Genomic DNA, 23276 nt, shown 5'->3' on the forward strand with positions numbered 1-23276 from the left:
GAATTCAATTTTAAGTTTTCTCTAGTCACTTGTCTAGGAAGGAAACACAAATGTGAGTTTTAATGTGTATAATATATATGCCTCAGAAATTTTTTTAAATCTCACTTCTAAAAACCCAATAACTTTATTTTAAGGATCAGAATAGGAAACATAAATAAGGACATATAAAGCGATCTATCCACAACTATTTGACTGGGAAGTAGATTAAAATCTTAAATTATTGCTGAAGTTATCTAAGTTAAAAAAGAACCAAATAGAAGAGCTGAAACCAATCAAAGTTTCTCATGTCAGCTGCACTATTTCCTAGGGAGATAATCTATGCAAGCAGTATTTATCATTTAAACAGTCCTGGTTCAAAGACCATTGACAATGTTATATTGCCAAAAGAACGAACTTCTAACTGACAGTTTATTCAGCATGAGAAGGAAAGAATGAAGGAGGCTATTTGTATTTAGCTCACATTTTAAAATAAAGAGAAAGTAAAGAGAACACTTTCCAAATCTGACATCAACTCCCCCCGCCCCCTTTTTTTTATTGAGGTTCTGTTTTAGTTTAGAAAGAAATTCTGAATTGACGTTTAAATGGTGGCAGGGCAATTCTCCTCTGCTTTGCGAAACGGTCTCTGGAAATGTACAATTATGCTGTCATCTTTAGCACTCCACATTGGACAGAGTTTAATTATTAATGTGTTTCCCTCAGAGAATGACTCGATCATGTCACAACTCTAGACAAATACAGCTAATGCAAAATCATAAAATATTCACTTGAATACTGCTGAACTGACAGGAAATTAATTCTATGAACACTTTTGATATTACCAGAAAATTAGTTTCAAACCCATAAGACTGAAATAAATGTGTTCATAATTTGCTCAAGGGTAACGCTCATCTTGCAATCAGTTGGTGTCTTTTTATAAATGTTACAAGTATTCAACATGGCTTTATGATAAAGAGGCCAGCTAATGTAATGTATTATTTGTAGACAGTGTTTTACTTGTAAACAGCAGGGAGTGAAGAATTGCTCTCTCAGAAATATTTAAACTCCAGTAATATTCTGCTATTTATCATTTTGTAGAACTGAAGACGTACCATCACAAAATTTTTTTCAGAGACTGAGAAGCTTACAGAATGGCAATGGGATTTCAAACTTTTCACTTCAGATCACTCTTCCAAGTCATGAAATACGTGAAAATGGCTGAAAATTATTATTATCTTAAGACTATTTAATGTCCAGCATTGATTGGACAAATAAGAAATTTTATGTTTTTTGACAGTTAAGAGTACCTAAATGTACTTCTCAAATAAATTTATTTCCACCTGTGTTTATCCATCCACTTGCACAAATTTTAGCATATTACTCAAAAATTATGTTACATATTTTCACACTTGCTCAACTAAAAGTACCTTGGGAGTAAGAACTTTGTCACTGACCTCTGTCCTCAGTGTGGGTAAATGCATGATGCAAAGGCTACATGCATAAGTAGTTCGATGTACAATTGAATGAATTTTTAAAAATGGATAAATGAGGAGAATCTCATTAAAATATTAACAAGGAAATAAAATCAGTCCATAGATAGTAAATCCATTTTTATAATAAAAAAATCATCTCTGGACAATATTTTTAACTGTACCCCTGAGATTAGCTTTCCTAGCTAGCAATGATTTCTGCTTTTCTGTGAACTACTCCGGACACATAAAGGCAAAATTTAAATGGTCAAAATTTGCTACAGCTAACTCTTGCAAGCTAAGCTAATGAGATGTTTTCTCCTAAGGTTTTGAAATTTGGGGCGTTGTTAGAGGTAAATCATATTTGATTGCATTCTAGCGAGAAAGTCCTCCAACAGGTGATGAAGGTCATACTTCTTTTCTGTCAAGAGTTCCAGCTTCTCTGTTCCCTTCTAATAAATGCCCCTTTTAGGTTAAGCTAGCCATGGTTTGTTTCTATTACTAGAAACCAAAAGAAACTTGATTCACATAATAACGTAGGATAAAACATGTTTTGACAGTGTCCCAGTAGACTAATTTTATGCTTTTAAATAATGAAAATATTCCATATTGCCATGTCTAGTGGTTTCAGATCTTTCATGCTTTTTTCACATATGTATCATATATTTTATGTAATTTGAAAAAAAGGTGGTTATAATTGTTGGACATTCATTTTATATCATCTGCAAAGATGCTGTAATAAAATATTAAAAGCATGGTTATTAATGAGCCACACCAGTGGATTTTAGTTTAATCGTTTAACTTATTTTAAAAAGTACAAGAAATGAGGTTGTTCATTATGCCACAAAGCTACTTCTTGTAATGACAAACTGAAGGAGAGTCTAAGTTAAATATGACTGTATAAATTCAAAAAGGCAGAAAGAACCAAACTGAATATATTCATAGAAAGTAAAATATAGTAAATTAATTGAATGAAAACCTCAAAAACAGTGGCTGTTTTTCATACTCAATGTTTTAGTATTACCTCTATAAGAGTTAGTTAAAATGCATACTAAACTTTTATGCCAAATTTTTGCCTTTTTTTTTAGGAATGGTTATTCATTCAACAAATAGGAACTATCATGTTTACTGATTCACTCTGTAAACAAGTACTCAAACCTACTGTATACGAGGCATCATGCTAGGTGCTAAAAAGAACACAATGATGAGAGAGAAAATTTTCTTATCTTCAAAGAGCTTTCAGTCTAGCAGAGATAAGTAACAGTAAGTTACCATATAGGTTAAAATATGATTGAATGCTAAGAGAAATAAACATATAAAATAATATAAAATTTAGATGAAGGTAAAGGGGTATCCTATTGAAAAGGACAGTTATGAGAGGATTAACTAATAAGATGGCTTGAACAAGATGGAACTGGTCAGGAAAGGATACTCTGAAAAATGGAGGTAACTCTAGTTACCCAGAACTGTATGAGTAAAATAATTCTGGCTGAACTATAGAGCACATTCAAAGACCAGCATCTAGTGATGGTAACTTGAGCCTGGCTGGGAAGGAGGTTATCCCTCTCAAGCAATAATCCAAACTTCTCCTTATCTTTCCAAATAAATGTATTATCTTCATGATGCAGCAAAAGTACTAGAGTTGTTTTCACGCCTTGTATTTCTTTCCTCTCTTCCCATTGTATCTTAAAACCACTCCATATTAGTCTCTGTCTTTTCACTAGGTCAACCACACTGTTAAATTTAATAAGCAATCGTTTATCCAAAATTCACTATAAGCTGCATTTAAACTCTTTCTTCACGTAGTTTCCAAATAACACTGCATCTCTGATTTTTCATCAACATCAACGCCAACTCTTTCTCATAATTTTGTTTTTGTGTGTGCATTTTCTCCAACCTCTTAACAGTGAGGTATTCCAGGGGTTAGTTAACAGGTGGCTTCTTTTTCTGCCTATTCCTTCTTTGTGATGTAATCCAGTTTCATGGACTAAAACACCAAATATAAATCAAAGACTCTAAAATTTAGATCAAATTAAGGATTCTTAATTCTAGACTCACTTATCCAATTGCTTCTCAAAATCTCCATTTTAGTTATTTACTAGACATTTCAAAGCTGCACCTCTTTGATTCCTTCTCCAACCCAATCCATCTTTACTCAGAGCTTCCCCATCTTAGTAAAACGCAACTTCATGGTGATGCTAACTTCACAATACACCCAGAATCTGATCATTTGTTACCACCATCACTGCTACCACCCGGATCAAAGTCTATAGTCTCTTACCTAACTGTGCTCCTTGTCTCTGCCCTTAATATCTGTCCTTCAGTCTACCATCTACACCAGAGTCAGACTGATCCTATTAAAATATAAATCAAACTCATTCTTTTCTGTTCAAAAACTGTGCAATAAATTCCTATTTCTCTTAGAGTAAAAGCCAGAGTCCTTAAAATGGCTCGCTGGATGCATCTCAACGTGGGACACTCCTCTCCACAGTAGATCCAGATTTACTTGTTATGATGTTCAGTTTTATGTGTCAGCTTGGCTAGGTTACTGTACCCAGTTATTCAATCAAACACTAATCTAAGTGTTGCTGTGATGGTACTTTGTAGATGTATTTAACATCTAAAGTCAGTTGACTTTAAGTAAAGGAGATTATCCTTGATAATCTGAGTGTGACTGATCAAATCAGTTGAAAGGCCTTATGACCTGAACTAAGGTTTTCCTAAAGAGAAATCCTGCCTGCGGACTACAGCATTAGCTCTTTACTGAGTGTGTGTAAGCCAATTCCTTAAAATAAATCTCTCAAACAAACAAAAAAACAAACCAAAAAACAAACAAACAAACAAACAAAAAGTATCACTACCATGAATCTAAACCATCACTACCATGAATAGCAAAAACAAAAACCATGAAAAAAAATTTAAAAACCCCTCAAAACTAACTAAATAAGTATTCAGCTCTTGTTATTCATAGTAGTGATGAAAAAAATCACCAGGAACGCCACTGTTCCTAGGCGAAACACAAGGTAAAGTTCTAGTCACAACATTTTCATCAACCGATGAACACGTAACCCTATGTTATGTGTGTTCCTATGTAGACCCCTTATTTAATGTACACTGTTGATTCGTTGACATTGAATTCACAGCAAACAGCCCTAGAACTCATGCCTGACTGAAGATTATCCAACACATGTGTTTTCTCAATAAAGCACAAAACACTTTTTATACTAAAGAAAACTAGATAGCTCTTTAATGCTATGCTTTGGGGCCATTTTAAACAGTGAAATCATCAACAAAAAGCACAGAAGTGTGACAGAAAAAATAGTACTGAACAGATCATGAAAAGCAGACTTGTTTATAGTATGACAGCTAAAATGAGAAGGCTTAGTGTTGCCCTGTTTGACTTCATGTGTGTGTTGGGTGATTCAAATTTTTCACTGCTCTGTGCATGTCTGTGAATGACCACAAAAATGCCATGATTACTGATTTGTATCGGTTTGTGAGTTACAATTAAATTCAGGAAGTAGATAAATTTGAAAATATGGAATCCATGAATAATGAGGATCATAAACACAAACACACATCTATGAGTAATATACACATATATCCATGAATGTATATATACATACACACACACACGAACAAAAGGACTGAATATATACACATACACACACAACTGGTTCTATTTCTGTGGTAGAAAAGTATCCAATAGACTTCTCATTTATCTACTTTAAGGCATTCAAATTTTAACTTCTTATATAGAATGTTGATGTTGCATATTCATTTATTATTTATTCTAGTTATTGTTTATTGTCTATCTCCTCAAATTCAATGTAAACCTCACAAGAAAAAAGATTTATGTCTGTTTTATTCAGTGATGTATCACCATTGCTTATAAGGATATTTGTAAGGTAATAGGTGCTAATATTTTTCAGTGAATGAATGAGATGCTTGATATATACATTGAGTTTTAAGATCATTTGCTTGCTTTCCTCTGCAATGAAGTTGAAGCCAGATTTCTGCCCCTAAATTTATTCTTATTATAGAGTAGGCGGCATGGTGTACACCTAAGTATGTCCAGTGACATCTTTTTAACAAGTATATCTCATTCCCTAGTTGCTCAAATTTGAGAAAACATCAGCAGAGCTATGTGGGACATTTAATAAATAGTTTTGCCATCAAGAGTGGAACTAAAAAGGATAAGTTACGATAAAGACTTAGAAGTATGTATAAAGATAATTGCTAAACCTAGAGGAGTGTGTAAGCTCTCTGAGGAATAATATATAGACAATTCAATAAAAGTGGAAAAGAAATAAAGAGGAGATGAGAGAAATTCTAAGATCAAACATTTAAAAAAATAGGAGGAAGAAAATGAGATAAAGATATAGTGAAGAAAACACTATCTCTATTATCTGTCAATCAATCAATGATGTATCTAGTCCAACAGGGAAGTGCTTGATGTGCCAATAGGGAAGACAAACTAATTTCTGTTTAAATAGACAGTTTAACCCTGACAGCGGGGAAACATTCTTCCTCCTTAAAAACATAAATGTCCATTAAAACAATGGTCACTTTTAATGTCTCATGGAACTGGTACATGGATTGGAAATCAAAAGATCCCCTAACAAAGGCTGGTTTTCCTTATGAGATTACTTTAAATTTGGGGTAGTAGGAAAGGCTAGGAGCTAAAAGAGAAAGCCACACTGATTAGGTGGCTGAGAAACAGACTTCGTCAAACACATTGTCAATCTCCCTTCATGACATTGGCCAGTTTTTGGACCCTCATAAGTTGGGAGGTTAAAGAAGCAGAAAGCTAAAGGACATAAATTTCACTACATTTGTACTAAAAGTGGAACTCAGTTCCATCCTTGATCAATTCCCAATTTAATAAGAGATGATCATACCTTCATCGTATTTCACTAGGAGAGGAAAAGAGAAAGTTTTTATGAGTGGAAGATACTATCTATACTTACACAGGTCTTTTATAATGAAATCTAGTCTAAAATTTAAAAAAAAATACTATGAATGCAAGATACAAGAAATTGTGACTACTATTACTACTACTAATAATAAAATAATATACAACTAAAGCAGACCCTAACATGGTCCAGAGATCAGAGTTAGCAGCAATAAGTAAATATCAGCATTAATATAGTAAAGATGGAAATAATGGATAAGATATATGAATAATTTCAACATATACTGAAATCTGTAAAGAATAAAAAGACATTCTAAAATTAAAGTGTTTAAGATCTAAATTTAATGACTCATTTGATGAATTTAACAACTGATGTAACAAAAAAGACTAATGAACTCAAGGACAGATCAATAAAAACATTCAAAGTGAATTACAGAATAAAAAATGGAAAGGAGGATAAGACCTATAAAAACCTATAAATCATATAGAAATTTAGATTTTGCTAGGTAACATACTACAACAAAATTTAGAAGCTTTTAACAATAGCCAGTTATTATTTCTTCACTATTCTGTAGGTTGACTGAATGCTTCTTTGGGTCTGGGCAGATTTGAGTGATCTCTCTAGGCTGGAGTTCACACATCTGGAGTTATCTAGTGGATCATTCAGTAGCCAGATAATCTAAAACATCTTTATATATCTATTATTTGTCAGGCTATAGGATGGCCAATTCTTGGCTGAGGCATCTCAGTTCTTCTCTTCCTGGCATTTTCTTCTCTAGGAGTTTAACTCAAATTAATCCACATGATGGTTTCAGGGTTCTAAGCACATGAGAGAGGACACATACCAATGCTCAAGTGCTTTTCAAGCATTCACTTGCACCATGATTGCCCAATGTAAAGCCATTCAAACAGTCAAGACAATATTTAAAGTCTGGAGAAACATATTTGACCTCTTGATGAGAGGAGCAACAAAGTCCTCTTTTAAAAATGTGTGCCTACCTAAATGAGGGGAAAAATATGGAGCCATTTCTACAGTCTACCATGATTGGAAATTGAAATCTCAGAAGAGAAGGGCAGGTGAATTGGATCGAATGCAATATTTAGAGTTAGTAGCTGAGGCTTTTCCAAAAGTGTTCAAAGACACCATATCTCAGATTTTAAAAGATCAGAAAACCACAAGCAGAATTACTTTAAAAGTAATTAAACAAACCAAAACAAACATCTAAGCACACATTAACTCAACTTTTGAAAAACAAAGACAAACAGACCATTTTAAAGGTAGCCAGAGAAGTAAGAATTATTTCCTTCAAAGAGACAATAGTAGTATATTTGCTAACTTCTGAACAAATACTGTGAAATCCAGAAGATAAGGAAATAGTATCTTGATAGCACTGAAAAGTTAGTATCTATCAGAAGTAGAATAAATAACTGTTGGTAAAGACTTGGAGCAAGTAGAAGACATATATTGGTAAAATAACTTTGGAAAGCTATTTGAAAACACATTCAAAAGTGAAATATGGAACCTTCCTGTAACCCAGCAATTTCATTCCTAATTGTACATCCTTCCAAAAATGAGGCATATGACCACAAAATACATGTATAAGACTGTTCATAGCAGCTTATTTCATAGTTGTTACATATCATCAAATGTTGGATTGATAAATGTTATTTTTTATTTTTCATACAATGGAATACTAATTGAGTTTTAATATTGATATTTACTAATTTTATCCTGAATGCCCACAGGAGGTGAACCGGACTATAAACAGAATATCATTTTTTCACTTAAAAAGCAAATAATGACTCTGTGGTTTCCCATAATCCAGTTATTACTCCTGAGGTATTCCTCCAGGTCAAACGTCCTACGCATAAAAACTTTAGAGTCTTTATTATAGAAGAGAGATGGAGAAAAATTGATTTCATCTGCTTATATCCAGGAGAAAGAGAGGTATGACTATCTCTCTTCTCCCAGAATAACGGAGAAAAACTTTGCTCCTTGAGGAAAGGATCAAAAGGATTCTGAGTTCTCACTCCAACCTTTTGGAATATAAACAAAATCTCTCCAGGGACCAGGCAGTCCCAGGTGTCTTCAAATTTTACAACTAAGATATGTCTCCAAAGGCTTGGGGCTCTTTTTCTCTTGAAATATAAACATACACCTATGGAGTTAGTTAATTCTCTCTGAAATTCTCTCTCTTACATATAATTGTAAATTTAATTCCCATGGCTTTTTCTCTGCTGAGGATCCCAAGTTTCCAGTAAAATTTAATCAGAAAGCTTCTACTCTGTAGAAACAAATGTATTCTCTCTACACTTCACAACAACACAGCAATATGAAAGAATAAACTACTTTTAAACTCAGCAACATGGAACAAGTCTCAGAGATATGGGATGAGTAAAGAAACCAAGGAAAAGAGTATGTACTTTTTGACTCTATTTACATGAAATTCAGGAGTAGACAAAACTAACTTATGGGGATAAAAATCATAATAACAGTCCCCTCTGGATGGGGAGGTGACTGGGAAGGGGCACCTGAAAAAATTCTGGTGTTGGAATTCTTTATGTTGTTATACGTGATGATTGCATTGATGTGTTTGTATGTAAAATTCAATAAAATTTACATTTAGAATTTGTGCACTTGTGCACATTTTATATTTTAATTTAAAAAGAGTGAATCAAAATATTTTTGAAAAGACTAATGTTTCAGTTAAAGTAAGAAGTCATATCTTTTGGGGGGAGGGTATAGCTCAAGTGCTAGAGCACATGCTTAGCATGCAGGAGGTCCTGGGTTCAATCCCCAGCACCTCCTCTAAAAATAAATAAATAAACCTAATTACCCCCCCCAAAACTTAAATAAATAAATTTTTAAGTCATATCTTTTTGTGGATCCAATCAGAAGAGTTTTTTCGTATTTCTCCAACAATGTTAGTCCTAGTATAAAAATTAAAAATAAACAAGCAGTTGGATTTATCAGAGTATGAGATATAGAAGATGCAATAGAAACTTTTACTGATGATTACATTTGATTTAAGTTTGATCATGTAATTCCTGCTAGGCAACTGAAACTAAAATAGGAGATTAAAAAAGGCTAAATAAAACACCTTATATTAATATTTTAAAAAATCTTTAGAAAACTATTTCACTTAATCTCACCAAAACAAAGACATAAGAAATGTTTCACATTTCCATGAGTAATTCTATGTTGATTTGTTTTTCTTGACTGCTTTTTCCAAGACATGAGAAGCTTAAAATGATAAAAGGGTGGCCACAGATTAAAGTTTAATGGAAATCATAATGTATCCCCTGGTGGAAGTTCCCTTTGGGAACCAGATTTTCTACACTCACAAAGCCTAAAGTTGTGGAGACTGGAGGCATAAATTTCTCACATGGTTATGGAGAGTAAAATAGGAGTACTTAACATCCATTCCTTGGTTCAGCAGCCAGGCATCCTCCTTGGTGGAGATATGGCACCATATTACACTCACTGAATTGGGATATACCCTTGGGAATTATACTCCACCCTTACAGAATATATCTCTGAGTTGTCACAGCTTCATCTTTAAGAAACTGTTCGACCACTTTATTATGCTAGTGATTCTGTTCTAACATACTGATAAGAACCACAGACCCCATGACAAAGTAGCCAGTGTTATACTTCCTTTGCTATAAAGTGTGCCTCTTGGTAGGTGGTGTTATGAGGAATAACATTTCGGTGGGTCAAATTCTCAGGACACCTTGAAGGGTACTTCCAGAAGACTCAAATTCTCCTTCAGTCAGTAGGTAGCATGTCTGAAAACTACCTCAAGCCTCAAAACTGGGCAAGTGCATCTGCCTGGAAAAGCAGAACTTCTGCTTTAAGCAAGGAGGAGAACAATTCATCAACATGGAAAAGAGGGTGGATCTACAGGGCGATGCATGGGAATATTGCTTTCAAACTTCTCAAGGCTCAATTATCTCCATTTGAAGTTTCGGGGTACCACACTTCCCCAATTGGGGCCCTGTTCTTGGAGTACAGATACTTGACAGAGTTGAGAACTCAACTCTTGGGACTCTACTACCATTTTATAAAGTCTTGGGTTTGTTCCTCAGTTTTTCCTGCTCTCTGGCTTTTGAAGGTGAGAGTCTCTATAAGCTGATAAGGAAGTCTTCTGGCTTTCGTTGGTCCATATTGATCTTCCTCAGCCTTGATTTTTTTCTCCCCCCAATGTATCAATAGCACCCAGTAAGAGTCATCCAATATCATACTCCCTAACATTACTATTTCTCCTGTACGTTTCAAATGAGTGAAATAACATACCAATGTATTCTATTACACTAGGATCATTTTCCAGTTTGTAACCAGTGTAAGTGTTAACAGTTGCTCTACTACAACGTGACATGGGCTGACTCCTTCACCTACCACCTATCCACTATAAATGATGAGGTCCTCATTAATAGCCAAGAAATTGATCCAGCTTCAAAATTTATTTTTAAATTTGCTTCCTCAGAGGATTCCTGGCTTGTGAAACACCTAGACAGCAAACCCTAATGCACAGTAATTTACTAATTTAACAGAAACTACTCTAATGCTCTAGGTGTACAAAAACAGGAAAACTCATTCTCTAGTAAAGTCACTTGTAAGTTACATGGGTTGCTAAAGAAAAAACAATTGTAAGTCATTATAATAACTACTTTAACATTTAGCGTAGCAGAGTATTAACAATATTATTACTAAAAACTATCATTTAGAAAACCAAGACTCAGATGCAGGGTTTCTGAGTGATCTAACACCTAAAAAGAGTGATCTTAAAGAACAGTGTTAGAACCAATTGGAAGTGAAGATATGCTCTGTATCACTGGTCTTTTGTGCTTTCATATTTAAGGTAAAATACATGTGAAAAAAAAGTGGAAGGCTAATTACACTTGGAAAGCTCTCTGTTTCAGGGGAATTAAATGGTGATCAGAAAAAAAAAAAAAAGCCATTATCCACTGCTACTCATTTTGAAGAAGTGACAACCAACTGCTAAGTTTCATTTATTCTTTAAACTTATGTACCGGCTGGTACAGAGACAAAATAGGGGAAAAAATAAGGTAGGAATTTTCTTAAATTTACATCAAGGAGATCATGCTGCTAACCCGCATAAATTCAAGGTGTAGAAACAATTCTATTGTATAGGATTTAACAGCAGTCAATTTATTAGCTTTTGATCTTTGAAGAGTCAATTAAACATCTTAAAGAAGGTAACAAGCTTTGAGTTTGCTTCTCAACTGGAAGGAGTCTAGCTGATGTGAGGAAAAGAGGTTATCATTTTCTGAGTTCATTTGGAAAATTCTTCCAAACAGCAGATATTTTTAAAAGGAGTTGTTAGACATGCAAATGCTATAAAAGACATTAACACATTTTCCTCCTGAAGCATGGCCCAATTAGTACAGTAGACACGACCGCAATGGATGTTCTAGTCCTGTTCTTCAAACTGCTTAGTTAATTGTGGCTGCCGTTCTTTAGTTTTCAGTAAATTCTTGGAATTGGTAAATTACATGTTTAGTACTCTTTTTTTTAAGAGATTTTAAAAAAGATGTAATATGGCGATGTAATTGCAAAGTTTTTTTCTGTTTTTTGTTTGTTTTCCTTTTGGTTCTTTTTGAGGAACAAAATCAAATTTTCTACATGAAAACTCATCATTATATAATGTGTCCGAGTTTATGAGTATAAATTTTAAAGTTATAATTATGCACAGCACAAGCTTTCAGTTACAAAGAATGTTTTACTGTATTTGTTAGACATTCCTGTGTTTTGATGCTATCATGAAATCAAATTTTTTTGCTGGCCCAGTCCAGTATGGTAAACTGTTTTTGGTAATTACTTTTCTTTTCTTCTAACTGATTACAAGCCAAATTATAAAATGCTGGAAGCATTCAGGCTTAAACTAGTTTTCAACTTTAAAGCGTGAAAAGCCTGTAGTGAGGATTTAATGAATTTCCTTTTTTCTTTGTATTTTATACTAACAGTTGAAGCCTGTGGCAGTTCCTGTTTGTCAGGTGAATTTAACATCAGACGTGAGATTATAAGACTTATGATTGAGATTCGTTTAGAAATCCCAAGTATTTCTATGGAACTTCATAGTGTCAGAACTGAATTAAAAAAACCTGAAACAAAGAAAATGTGAAAAATACTGTAATTATTTCACTAATAAAAAAGAACTGAAATACATATATAACTATGTAAGTATATTAATGTTTTTATATTTTTCCTTCATGTAAATAACAATTTTGCAGCAGGAAGGTTTAGCTCAGTGGTAGAGCATGTGCTTAGCATGCACGAGGTCCTGGATTCAATCCCCAGTACCTCCATTTAAAAAAAATTTTTTTTAAATAAATAAACCTATTAACAAAAAAAATTTACAATTTTACAATCATGCATAAGCAGAACACAGAATCTCACAAGGGCTTTTAAAAAACAAACGTGTGACACCATAACATAGTGGTTACAAAGAGTATGGAGTTCACAACCTAGGTTTTCCATTTGCAAATTATGTGACTTCTGGCTAATTTAAACCTTTCAACACTAATTTCTTCTTTATAAAACATAAGAAATATTAGGAATTATTAATAGGAATAATAACATTGATCTCAGATTTGCAGCTAAGTTTAAATGAACTAATGTACATAAAAGCGCATACCAAAATTTTACTTAAAAAAATATAATGTCTTAAAACAGTCTGACTCTGGCCATGTGACTTGCTTCAGCCAATCAGAGGCTGGCAAGTGTGACTGAATAAGGGATTTGAGAGGCACCTGTGTTGGTTCTCTTGCACCTCTGCCTTTGCCATGCAGACATACCTAGACTAACCTTATGGAGGAAAAAGAGGTATGCAGAGCAGAGCCAGACTGTCCCCATAATTCCATTGTCCTCATTTTAGATGACCTGACAGTGTTAAAAGATAAACTGAGGCATATTTAAACGTTTTAAGTTTATTCGAGCATTTATTCACTCGAACAGGGCAGTGATAAAGCAGCAATGGTTAGGAGCACCAATGATAAAAGGCAACAGGAGTTCTAGGAGAGAATTTTATAGAGAAAAGGTAGAAGCAAAATAAATTATTGGTTGATTGTAAGTTAAAGGCTGGTTGGCTGTTCTGATCACTGTCTTTAGGTTTTGGTTTTGTAACCTGGAGGCATTCAAAGGCTTAGACTTTGGTTTGCTTAGGTAAGCGGCCAGGCCATTAGAGACACCTCAGTCTAGTGGCTTCGTTGCTTAATTAATTTAACAACAGCCTCCAGCTCTCAGAAATGTGAGTGAGCCAAGCTAAAATCTGCAGAGCTACCTTTCTGACATCCTGCTAATTCTACACACGTGAGCAATAAGTATTCCCTGTATACCACTGAACAATGTTGTTTTTCTGTTTTGTTTTGTTTTTTTTTTAATTTGGTTGTCCACTTTTCCTGGGATACAGATTTATGATGTTTGTCATTATAATAGAATCTAACCTAAAAAATCTCCATGAAATGAGCAAGTATTAGCGAGTAATATTCTTGGGTTTATTGCTTAGATTATCTTCAGATATTTCTTCAAAGGGCCCTAGTCTGAATTTCCATATTAAACAGGCACGATAAACCACCTATCTTTGTTTTCAGAGGTGTCAATCTAATCATTTAGACACATAAAACTGCATGCCTATAGTATAAGTTAGTGCATCTCCACTATAATTGCATTTTCTCTAGAAATAGAAATATCCATACATAGAGAGTAATTTTGAGTTCACAAAGTTTTACTTCTGTTATCTTACTATTTACGGATTTTTGTACCAGCATCAATATCAAACTAATTTCAGTATCATCTAAAATTATATATAATACGCAATAATTAATAAATGTATTAAATAATGCCTAGATTGAGTATAAGGACTCATTATTCAATACATATCAACAGGCTGACTTAAATCACTTGTAGGTCCACAAAAATGATTGGAATAAATGTATTCAGCAAGGTAGCAAGACACAAGATTAATATACAAAAATCTTTACATTCCTTGACATAATGACATACCAGAAAGAGAAAGTTAAAAAACAAAATCCTGTTTAATATCACATCAAAAAAAAAAACAAAACAACACTTAGGAATAAACGTAACCAAGGAAGTGAGAGACATTTTTATTGAAAACTATGAAACACCGATAAAGGAAACAGAAACTGATTCAAAGAAATTTAAAGACTTCCCATGCTTTGGCACTGGAAGAATTAGTGTTGTTAAAATCACCATACTACTCAAAGTAAGCAATCAAAGATTTAATCTGGTCCCTATCAAATTACCCATGACATATTTCACAGAACTACAACAAATAATCCTAAAATTTATATGGAATCACAAAAGACCCAGAATTGCCAAAGCAATCCTGAGAAAAAAGAACAAAACTGGAGGCATAACCCTCCCAGACTTCAGACAACACTATAATGTTATAATAATCAAAAGAGCATGGTATTGGCACAAAAACAGATATATAGACCAATGGAACAGAATAGAGAGTTCAGTAATAAACCCACACACTTAAGGCCAATTACTCTTCGACAAAGGAGGCAAAAATACACAATGGAGAAAAGACAAGTTTCTCTAGCAAATGGAGTTAGGAAATCTGGACAGCCTCATGTAAATCAGTGAAGTTAAAATACTCCTTCACACCATACACCAAAATAAACTCAAAATGGCTTAAAGCCTTAAAAAGAAGACATGACACCATAAAACTCCTAGAAAAGAACATAGGCAAAACATTCTCTGACATAAATTGTAGCAATGTTTTCTTAGATAAGTCTCTCCAGACAAAAGAAATAGAAGCAAAAATAAACAAATGGGACTTAAACTTACAAGCTTTTGCACAGCAAAGGAAACCATAAACAAAATGAAAAGATAACCTATGGACTGGGAGAAAATATGTGCAAACAACACAACCAACAAGGGCTTAATTTCCAAAATACACAGACAGTTCATACAACTCAATATCAAAAAAAAAAAAAAATCAAAAAATGAGCAGAAGACCTAAATAGACATTTCTCTAAAGAAGACATTCAGATGGCCAACACACACATGAAAAGATGCTCATATTATTAGAGCAATGCAAATTAAACCTACAATGAAGTATCACTTCATATCAGTCATAATGGCCATAATCAAAACATCTACAATTAAATACTAGAGAGGGTGTCTAGAAAAGGAAACACTCCTACACTGTTGGTGGGCATGTAAACTGGTGCAGCCACTATCAAAAACAGTATGCAAGTTCCTTAAAAATCTAAAAATAGTTACCATATGATCCAACAATCCCATTGCTAGGCCTGTATCAGGAAAAGACAAAAACTCTAATTTGAAAAGATACATCACAATGTTCATAGCACTATTTACAACAGCCAAGACATGGAGCAACCTAAATGTCCATTGACACATGAATGGTAAAGAAGATGTGGTATGTATACACACACACACACACACACACACACACACACACGGGGGTGGGGGGAATACTACTCAGCCATGAAAAATGAAATGAAATATTGCCATTTGCAGCAACGTAGATGGACCTAGAGATTATCATACTGTTAACAAAAATTAATCTGTCCATCTAAGAAAGAAAATTTTATTTGAATCAAATTTGAGGATTATAACCTGGAAAGAGCATTTCAGAAAGCTCTGAGAACTATCCTGCCTGTTAGAAATCCAGGCACAGTTTATAGAGTTTTGAGACAGAGGGCTATACATCAAATGACGTATTACTGACAGTTTACATAATTCAGATCTAGGAGTCATCCTGGTAGGTCATGTGACCCCTTAAAGAAGGAATGTTATCTTTCAAGGAGCTGTCTTGTTGATGCTAGGAGAATGTTGCTCTTCATGGTTGAGCAGGTATTCCTGCCAATGGGGGAGGTTTGGTAGAAGCAAAATGCAGATACACAATGCACAATGGGGAGACAGGAGGCCAAAGGGCAGAGAAGAAATTTTTTGTTTAAATTTTTCTTATCTTGCCATAAAATATGAATTTTATTTCATAATACTAAGTGAAGTAAGACAGACAAAGACAAATGTTATATGATATCATTTTATGTGGAATCTAAAAAAAAATACAAACAAACTTATTTACAGAACAGAAGCAGATTCACATAAAAACAAATTTATGGTTACCAATGGGGAAAGAGGAGGGGGTAGGGATAAATTAGGAGTATGGGATACACTCCACTATGTATAAAATAGATAAACAGTAAGAATTTGCTATATAGCACAGGGAATTATATTCAGTATCTGGTAATAACCTATAATGGAAAAGAATCTATATACGTACTTATAACTGGATCACTGCTACACCTAAAACTAAAACAATATTGTAAATCAACTGTGGTTCAATAAAAAAAATCATTTGTAATTCATTTTCAAAACTCAATACCTCATTATTAGCTATAAGTAATTAAAAAATAAATAGATCAGTTTTTGGACAACTGAATAAGTTCTTTGAAACAATACAACCAGATATACTGGTTGGATAGGAGAGAGATCTCAGTTAAAGGAACAGCTATGTTGGCTAATATAATCTTAAGGTGAAGGGGATTGACTATGAAATAAAACAGAAAAAAATAATATGTAGAACTCTAAAATATAAAATGCTTAAAAAGCAGAATGAGAAAGAACATTTAGGGAATAAAACTGAAACTTAATAGTTCAAGAATCAAAAGAACTATAGAAACTAAGAAGAAATTATTAAGAAAATTGTAGTCATAACTTGACACATGCAGAGAGATCAGGTTATTTAGGAATTAAAAGTGACCCTTTTTTTTTTAGCAATCATAGTGACTTTAATAAGATGATATTTGATGTGATAACTGTGGATCTATCTGTGCTATCTGACAGATAGCAAGGTGAAATAATACACAGGGCAAAATGAAGACTCTAACAATTATGGATAAAAAGAAATAAAATAGACTAGAGCTGCAGTACAAGGGTATTCGGGAAAGATTATTGTTTTGGGATGAAAGATGTTTCATCAACTTTCTATGACATACAGAACAATTAGAGGAGGGATATTATTGAAGATAGAGAAATAAAGAATTAACTGATACCAAGATTTTTCTTGAAGAGATGTGATGGGATAAAACAATACTCAGGGGGAAAAAAAAAGAAAAAATAACAAACTTGAGATAGGAACCCAAGACAGGAGAGTAAATTCCTCTGCTTCCTTTATTTAAAAAGAAAAAAAAAAGAATAGAGATAAATATAGATGATGAGATAAGGTGTACAGGGAATTAATGTCCAATAAGCATAGTTTCTCTACGGAGCATGACACAAAGTCATCAGCTGAGGGGAGAGAGCTTTTATAAATAAAGATTCTATACATAGAGATTTATAGATATGAGATTCTATTCGAGAGATTTATATATGATATAATATATATGTGTGTGTGTGTGTGTGTGTGTGTGAGAGATAGAGGAGGTGGGAGAGAGAAAGGGAAGAGGATAAAGGGAAGCAGAGAGAGGTTGGAGTTAGAATTTAGAGGAAAGTGGTGGAGGTTTTAGGGAGAACAGAGGCATACACAGGCATTGCTGAGAATCTTCAGTGTCTTATGTAAATTTAAATCATCACAATTCAAAGAAATACTTTACAAGGTCATATGGATATGCCTATTTTTATTTTAATAATTACACTTCACTATTAGCATTATAATTTCAACCATAGAAATGAATATCTGGAAGTCTTTATTTTATTGTTTTCTAGATATTTAATTATAAGATAATATAAAAGTAGTTTTAAAAATCAAGACTGAGTCCCAAAACATAACTAGATTAATAGAAAACAATCAGGTAGCATTTAAGCATCATTAAAGAACATGCCACAATAAAAAATAAATTTCTGGATAGATTTTTGATGTGTGATTATATATATATAGATACAGATTTTATTCTACTTTAGAAGGCAGTGTGAATCTATAAATATTTTCCCACCATGAATGGTTAAAATGACACATATAATTACATACAATATGTTATATATTGTTTACACATTATAAATCGTGATTTGAATTAAACAAAAATTATATGCATAATATATATTAAAAACTCAGATTTTCTTCTAAATAGCTTCTGTTCCAAATTTATAACTCTTATTTAAGGGATAATTAAGTAATATGGAAGTGTTGTTGAGTAACAAAAATATTACTTTCCTTAAATAATGAGGGGCCATCAGGATGCAAAACATCTGTTTAAACAAAATGGCAAACATCTTTATATTTGACAACATTTGTGCTACCCTAACATAGCACAAAATGTTTTCATTTTACCTCATGCTAACACAGTAATTAAAGTATTCTGCATTGTTATGTTTACAAAAATCTGTACATTTTTAACTCATTGCATAAATGAGTCCATGAAGGTTTGCCTCTCATACAATGAATTCATCAGTTTGGTTTCCCGCTTTTATCCAGAATTATAAAATTTCAACTAGTCAGAAAAAGGCATAAACATAAAATATCTCAATGATATTTTTAATTATTTTTGTTTACATAGAGAGATTCTGGGTGGTATGCTGGCTGATCACAGTCCTTTGTAAAGGGAAGGATTCTTCCTTTATTAATTTGTGGCATCCTAGTCACATGGTTCAACAGGCCTCAAAGCAAATTCTTTAAAGATTTATAGGAGAAAAAGAAACTGATGAACAAGGAAGGTACAGCTTTAAAGTCAATTATTTTACCAACTGCACTGCCAAATCATTAGAACCAAATGCAGTTTTGCTCCCAAGAGAAACATGGAAAGGAAATGTTTTTCCTATCATAATCTTTTCTTCATATGTTTGGGTTGAGGAGTCACAAGATAAGGTATTTCTACACTCAAATAAGAAAAGAAAAAGAAAAATTCTTGGGGAAGAAAAGAAAGACAAAAATGGTTTCCAAAGTAACAATTCCATAAATAAGAGGAGAAACCGTAAAAACTGATAGGAACATAGGCCGCAGTCCTGTGTGGAACCTGAGACAAGCCTGTAACTCACTCAGCTATTGATCACTGTAGTGCGGTCTCTGAAAGGGACCCCGGAAAGCCTTGTCATGCAGAGTTGTGACTTGGTTAATGAGAGTGAGCCTTAGGTCGGCACTTGCAAGTACTCAGCGTGCATGTGAGGGAATAAATATCTCAAGGAACTCACTTCAATAGGCCCAGAGGCCAGGGTAGACTGGGCTTCAGAAGCTACTTTCTTCTGTCCGGTTCCCGCTTCAGTCAGGCAGCCGCTTCTTAGGCAGCTACTGTGCTCAGAACACAGCGGTAGCGAGTAACTGTTAATGCGAGCTCGCGGGTTTTGGCCCTACTGCCACTCATCCGTGTGGCCGCAACCTGAATGACAGACTCAAGCACGATCCCCGTTGCGTGTGTGATCACAGGACGACTCCCGGCACATTGGAAAGAAAAAAATAAATGGGAGTTTTGCTTTCGCCTTCGATTTGCTGTGGTTATAGAGACCCAATCATCCTGCCTTTTATGATTTGTTAAAAGAATTCAAGGTGCAAGGGCTGTTGGCAGCAGGCGGCCTGTGGTATTCATAAGGCGCCATCAAGGGAAATGTCGGGGCCCAAAGAGCCAGCCAACCTGCTTGATCTCCCTACTCTCCATCACTCCCGACGTGTCAAGTGTCTCTGTCCTGGTGTCTCCTCCTCGTGAGAAAACACAAAAGGCAATGAATAACCCATTTTCCACATAATAAGTTTTAGACTCCGTTTTTGTCTGTGAAAATGAATAGATATCTTTGGAGCCAATTTTAGAAGTCATAGGTTCCAGGTCCTGTTGTCACTTCCTATCTGAACTTGGGCGAGTTATTTAACCTCTCTGAGCTCAAGTTACCATGTCTATGAAATTGAAATAATAATAGCGAACTCTCGGGGTGCTGTGGGTCAGATGCGACACCGTAAGTGAACAGGCTTTGGAAACTGCAGAGTACAGCACAGTTTAAAGTATAAGTATTACTAATCCTAGTTTCTCTTTTCTGGCACCAAATGTAGATAAAATTGGAATTCTTTTTTTATGCCCCCTTTTAGAAGTCAAAATAAATTTTATTCATGGAAAACATTGTCCTTAGGTGGCCAGAACTGGAGATGGATATAGTTATAACTTTAATGGTTCCCTTTCAGTCTTTAAATAAAATATCCATAGAGAGAGAGGCTATTGATTTCATAATGTCTAATGGGCTTTACTTATTTTGGGTAGGGGAATCCTGTGAGATGTAAAGTGTGGTGTTAAATTCTCAATTTCAATACTACTTCTTTTTCTAGCCTAAATTTAGCATTGAAATTTGAGGCCAAAGTTAGGCATGTCCATGTAAGACCTCTGACAATGTTTTTATGTAACGAAAGACAAAAACATTTAACAATATCCACAGACATGCCAACCCCACCCTTTTTCACCCTCTAAAGGCAAATCTGTCTTCACCTGCAGAAATTCTTCTTCTCTCTTACTCTCCATGAAGAATTCTGCCATTGCCAGATGTATTCCTAAGAGGTCGATAAAGAGAAGTGATTCATGAGGACAGAGAATGAAAGAGATAAAGAGAAGGAGGAATGAAAAAGAGAGAAAGAGAAAAGAAGAGAGGAGGAGAGCATAGAAGTCGGACCAGTTGATCTGGGCTTCAAGAGCAAAATGAGCTCTTTGGAAAAGAGAAATAACAGACACAAAAGGAAAGAGAAAAAGACAGGAAGAGAAGGAGAAATGCTCAGCTTCCACAAAGATTTGGATTGGCTGCTGAGAATGAGGAGAAATGACATTAAAATTAAAATATTGGGAACAAGTAACTGCCACCAATATATTGAAATGGAAATAAATAAGAATAGAGGATCTACAGTATATAGCACTATGCCCTGTGAGTGCAAGTGTAATTTTAATTAGATTTATTAATTTTTATTTCTTGGGCTGTAAGTCTCAGCACAAAGATGGGCTGTTATGTGATCCCAGGTATATTCAGTTGACATTTTAATGTTTTCAATGACAAACTACATCAACAGAAAATCCATATATAAGGATGCTTCTTAACTATTCAGTCAGTTGTAATTGGTCAGATTTTTAACAGAAATCAAGTATATTTTATTCAGGTTCATTTCATAGAGTGTGTATTCTTATATTCTTCGCTTCCTTACTATAGTAATTTCATACTAAAAAGACAAGCAAAAGCCAAATGTCTCATCAAAATTAACAGTGAATGAAGTTATATTCTATTTTTCCTAAGGTATATTTTATCTAAAATTATCCATCTTAAAATTATATCTAAAATATCTGCTTTGTAGAATTTTAGTAGATACTAGGAATTATTCTTTCTCTAAGACCAGTATCTCTTAACATTGAATGAAAGTTTTTTATTTGATTAGGCTAGAAAAGTGACATCACTTTGAAGTTTCTTTTTCAAATGTAGTAACTAAGTCAGCACCTACCATGTGCCAAGCACTGTCCATCTTTTGAATCATTTTGTGGAATATTAATGGTCTTCAGTTGAATTGAAACTAAGATTTTGCCACAGGATAGTGGTATAAACAAAAGCCTTTCAAGCTGAAAAGTAAAGTATTATTTTATGACTAAGAATGGCCCATAAATGTAACTGCTTCTCTTTATTTTCCAAGTAATTCTTGAAAGTTATTGTATTAGTCATACTGTAGGTGAAATACATAGAATTGTTTTTAGCTCTGAAAAATGGGCTGGCACATAGGTCCAATGTTTTGCCAATGCTACTAATTCAAAACAAAGTATTTAAATGTAGTTAAATCTGAGAAAAGTTTGTCGTTTACTTAGTTCTAGGGACCAGAGCTAAAAATGACCAGTGATAGCAATCTTGCTGGAAAAATGTGTCTCTAATAATGATGAATTGACAGAATGACTCGTGTTTCTTGGGAAAATAAGTGGGTGGATCCTAGTTGGGTAAGGGTAGACAGCATTTTAAAGTCAGTATTATATGCTTTACTCCTTGTTGGAAAGAAAACAAATATCACTTTCCTGTAAACACTCATTGTCCTGAAGACTTGAAGGCAAGTTAAGAACTATATTTTCATGCCAGAGCTCTAGCTAATCTAGCTCTGAATAAGACGAAAGACTAGCTTACAGGCAATTTGGTCTAAGAGACTAAAAAATTGATCTTCCAAGGACTTTGGTACTAGGGAAGTTGAGATGGTAAATTTAACCTTGACTATTATTTAAGCCTTCTTTTGGAACAGTGAACTTGATTTTACTGGCTTATAAAAGCTCACCTCATTGTTTCTAAACAGACTTTTCTATCTTAACGGGTTATTAATATTGCCAATGCTGTTTTACTTAGAAACAAAACTGGTGTGAACATATTGGAAAATGAATACTATGCAGTTAACTGTGATAGAAAACTACTGCAGGTGAAAGAAGTTAATTCTTCTATTTTCTGAAATACACAGAACCTTTTTGTTCTACTTGTATTAAGTATTCCTTTCCATTCTTCCTTACAAGGACTTTTCACTTTATGTGGTAAGAAGGAAACGAAGTGACTACTGCCACAAATGTGGGACAGAACCAGTAAAAGCAGAGAGCATGGTTTGTATTAAGAACAAAACAGCATAAATTCCACTCATGTGTGTTATCTGAAAAAGGCAATTTTATAAGCTGTAAAAATCGGATGTGAACATAAAAAAAAAGCCTTACTAATATGGGAATCCTTTGAACTGGATTTTCCTTATCACTGGTTTGAATACTTGACCTTTGAACTCCCTTTTGGGATCTATGATGCTATGTGGAAATAGGAATGACTATACAACTCATCACTACTAAAGCATGTCTTTTCTAGGAGAACTAAAGCTCAACCTTTTCCTTTTTTCATATTGTTCAAATATTATCAATAAAGTTAATGATTTTAAAACTCATTATTATTGTATGAAGTGATTGCCTAAAAAAAGTTTTGGTTAGTACTGTACTTGCAA

Source organism: Camelus dromedarius, chromosome 14 (assembly GCF_036321535.1).
Source record: "Camelus dromedarius isolate mCamDro1 chromosome 14, mCamDro1.pat, whole genome shotgun sequence".
NCBI classification, from domain to species: Eukaryota; Metazoa; Chordata; class Mammalia; order Artiodactyla; family Camelidae; genus Camelus; species Camelus dromedarius.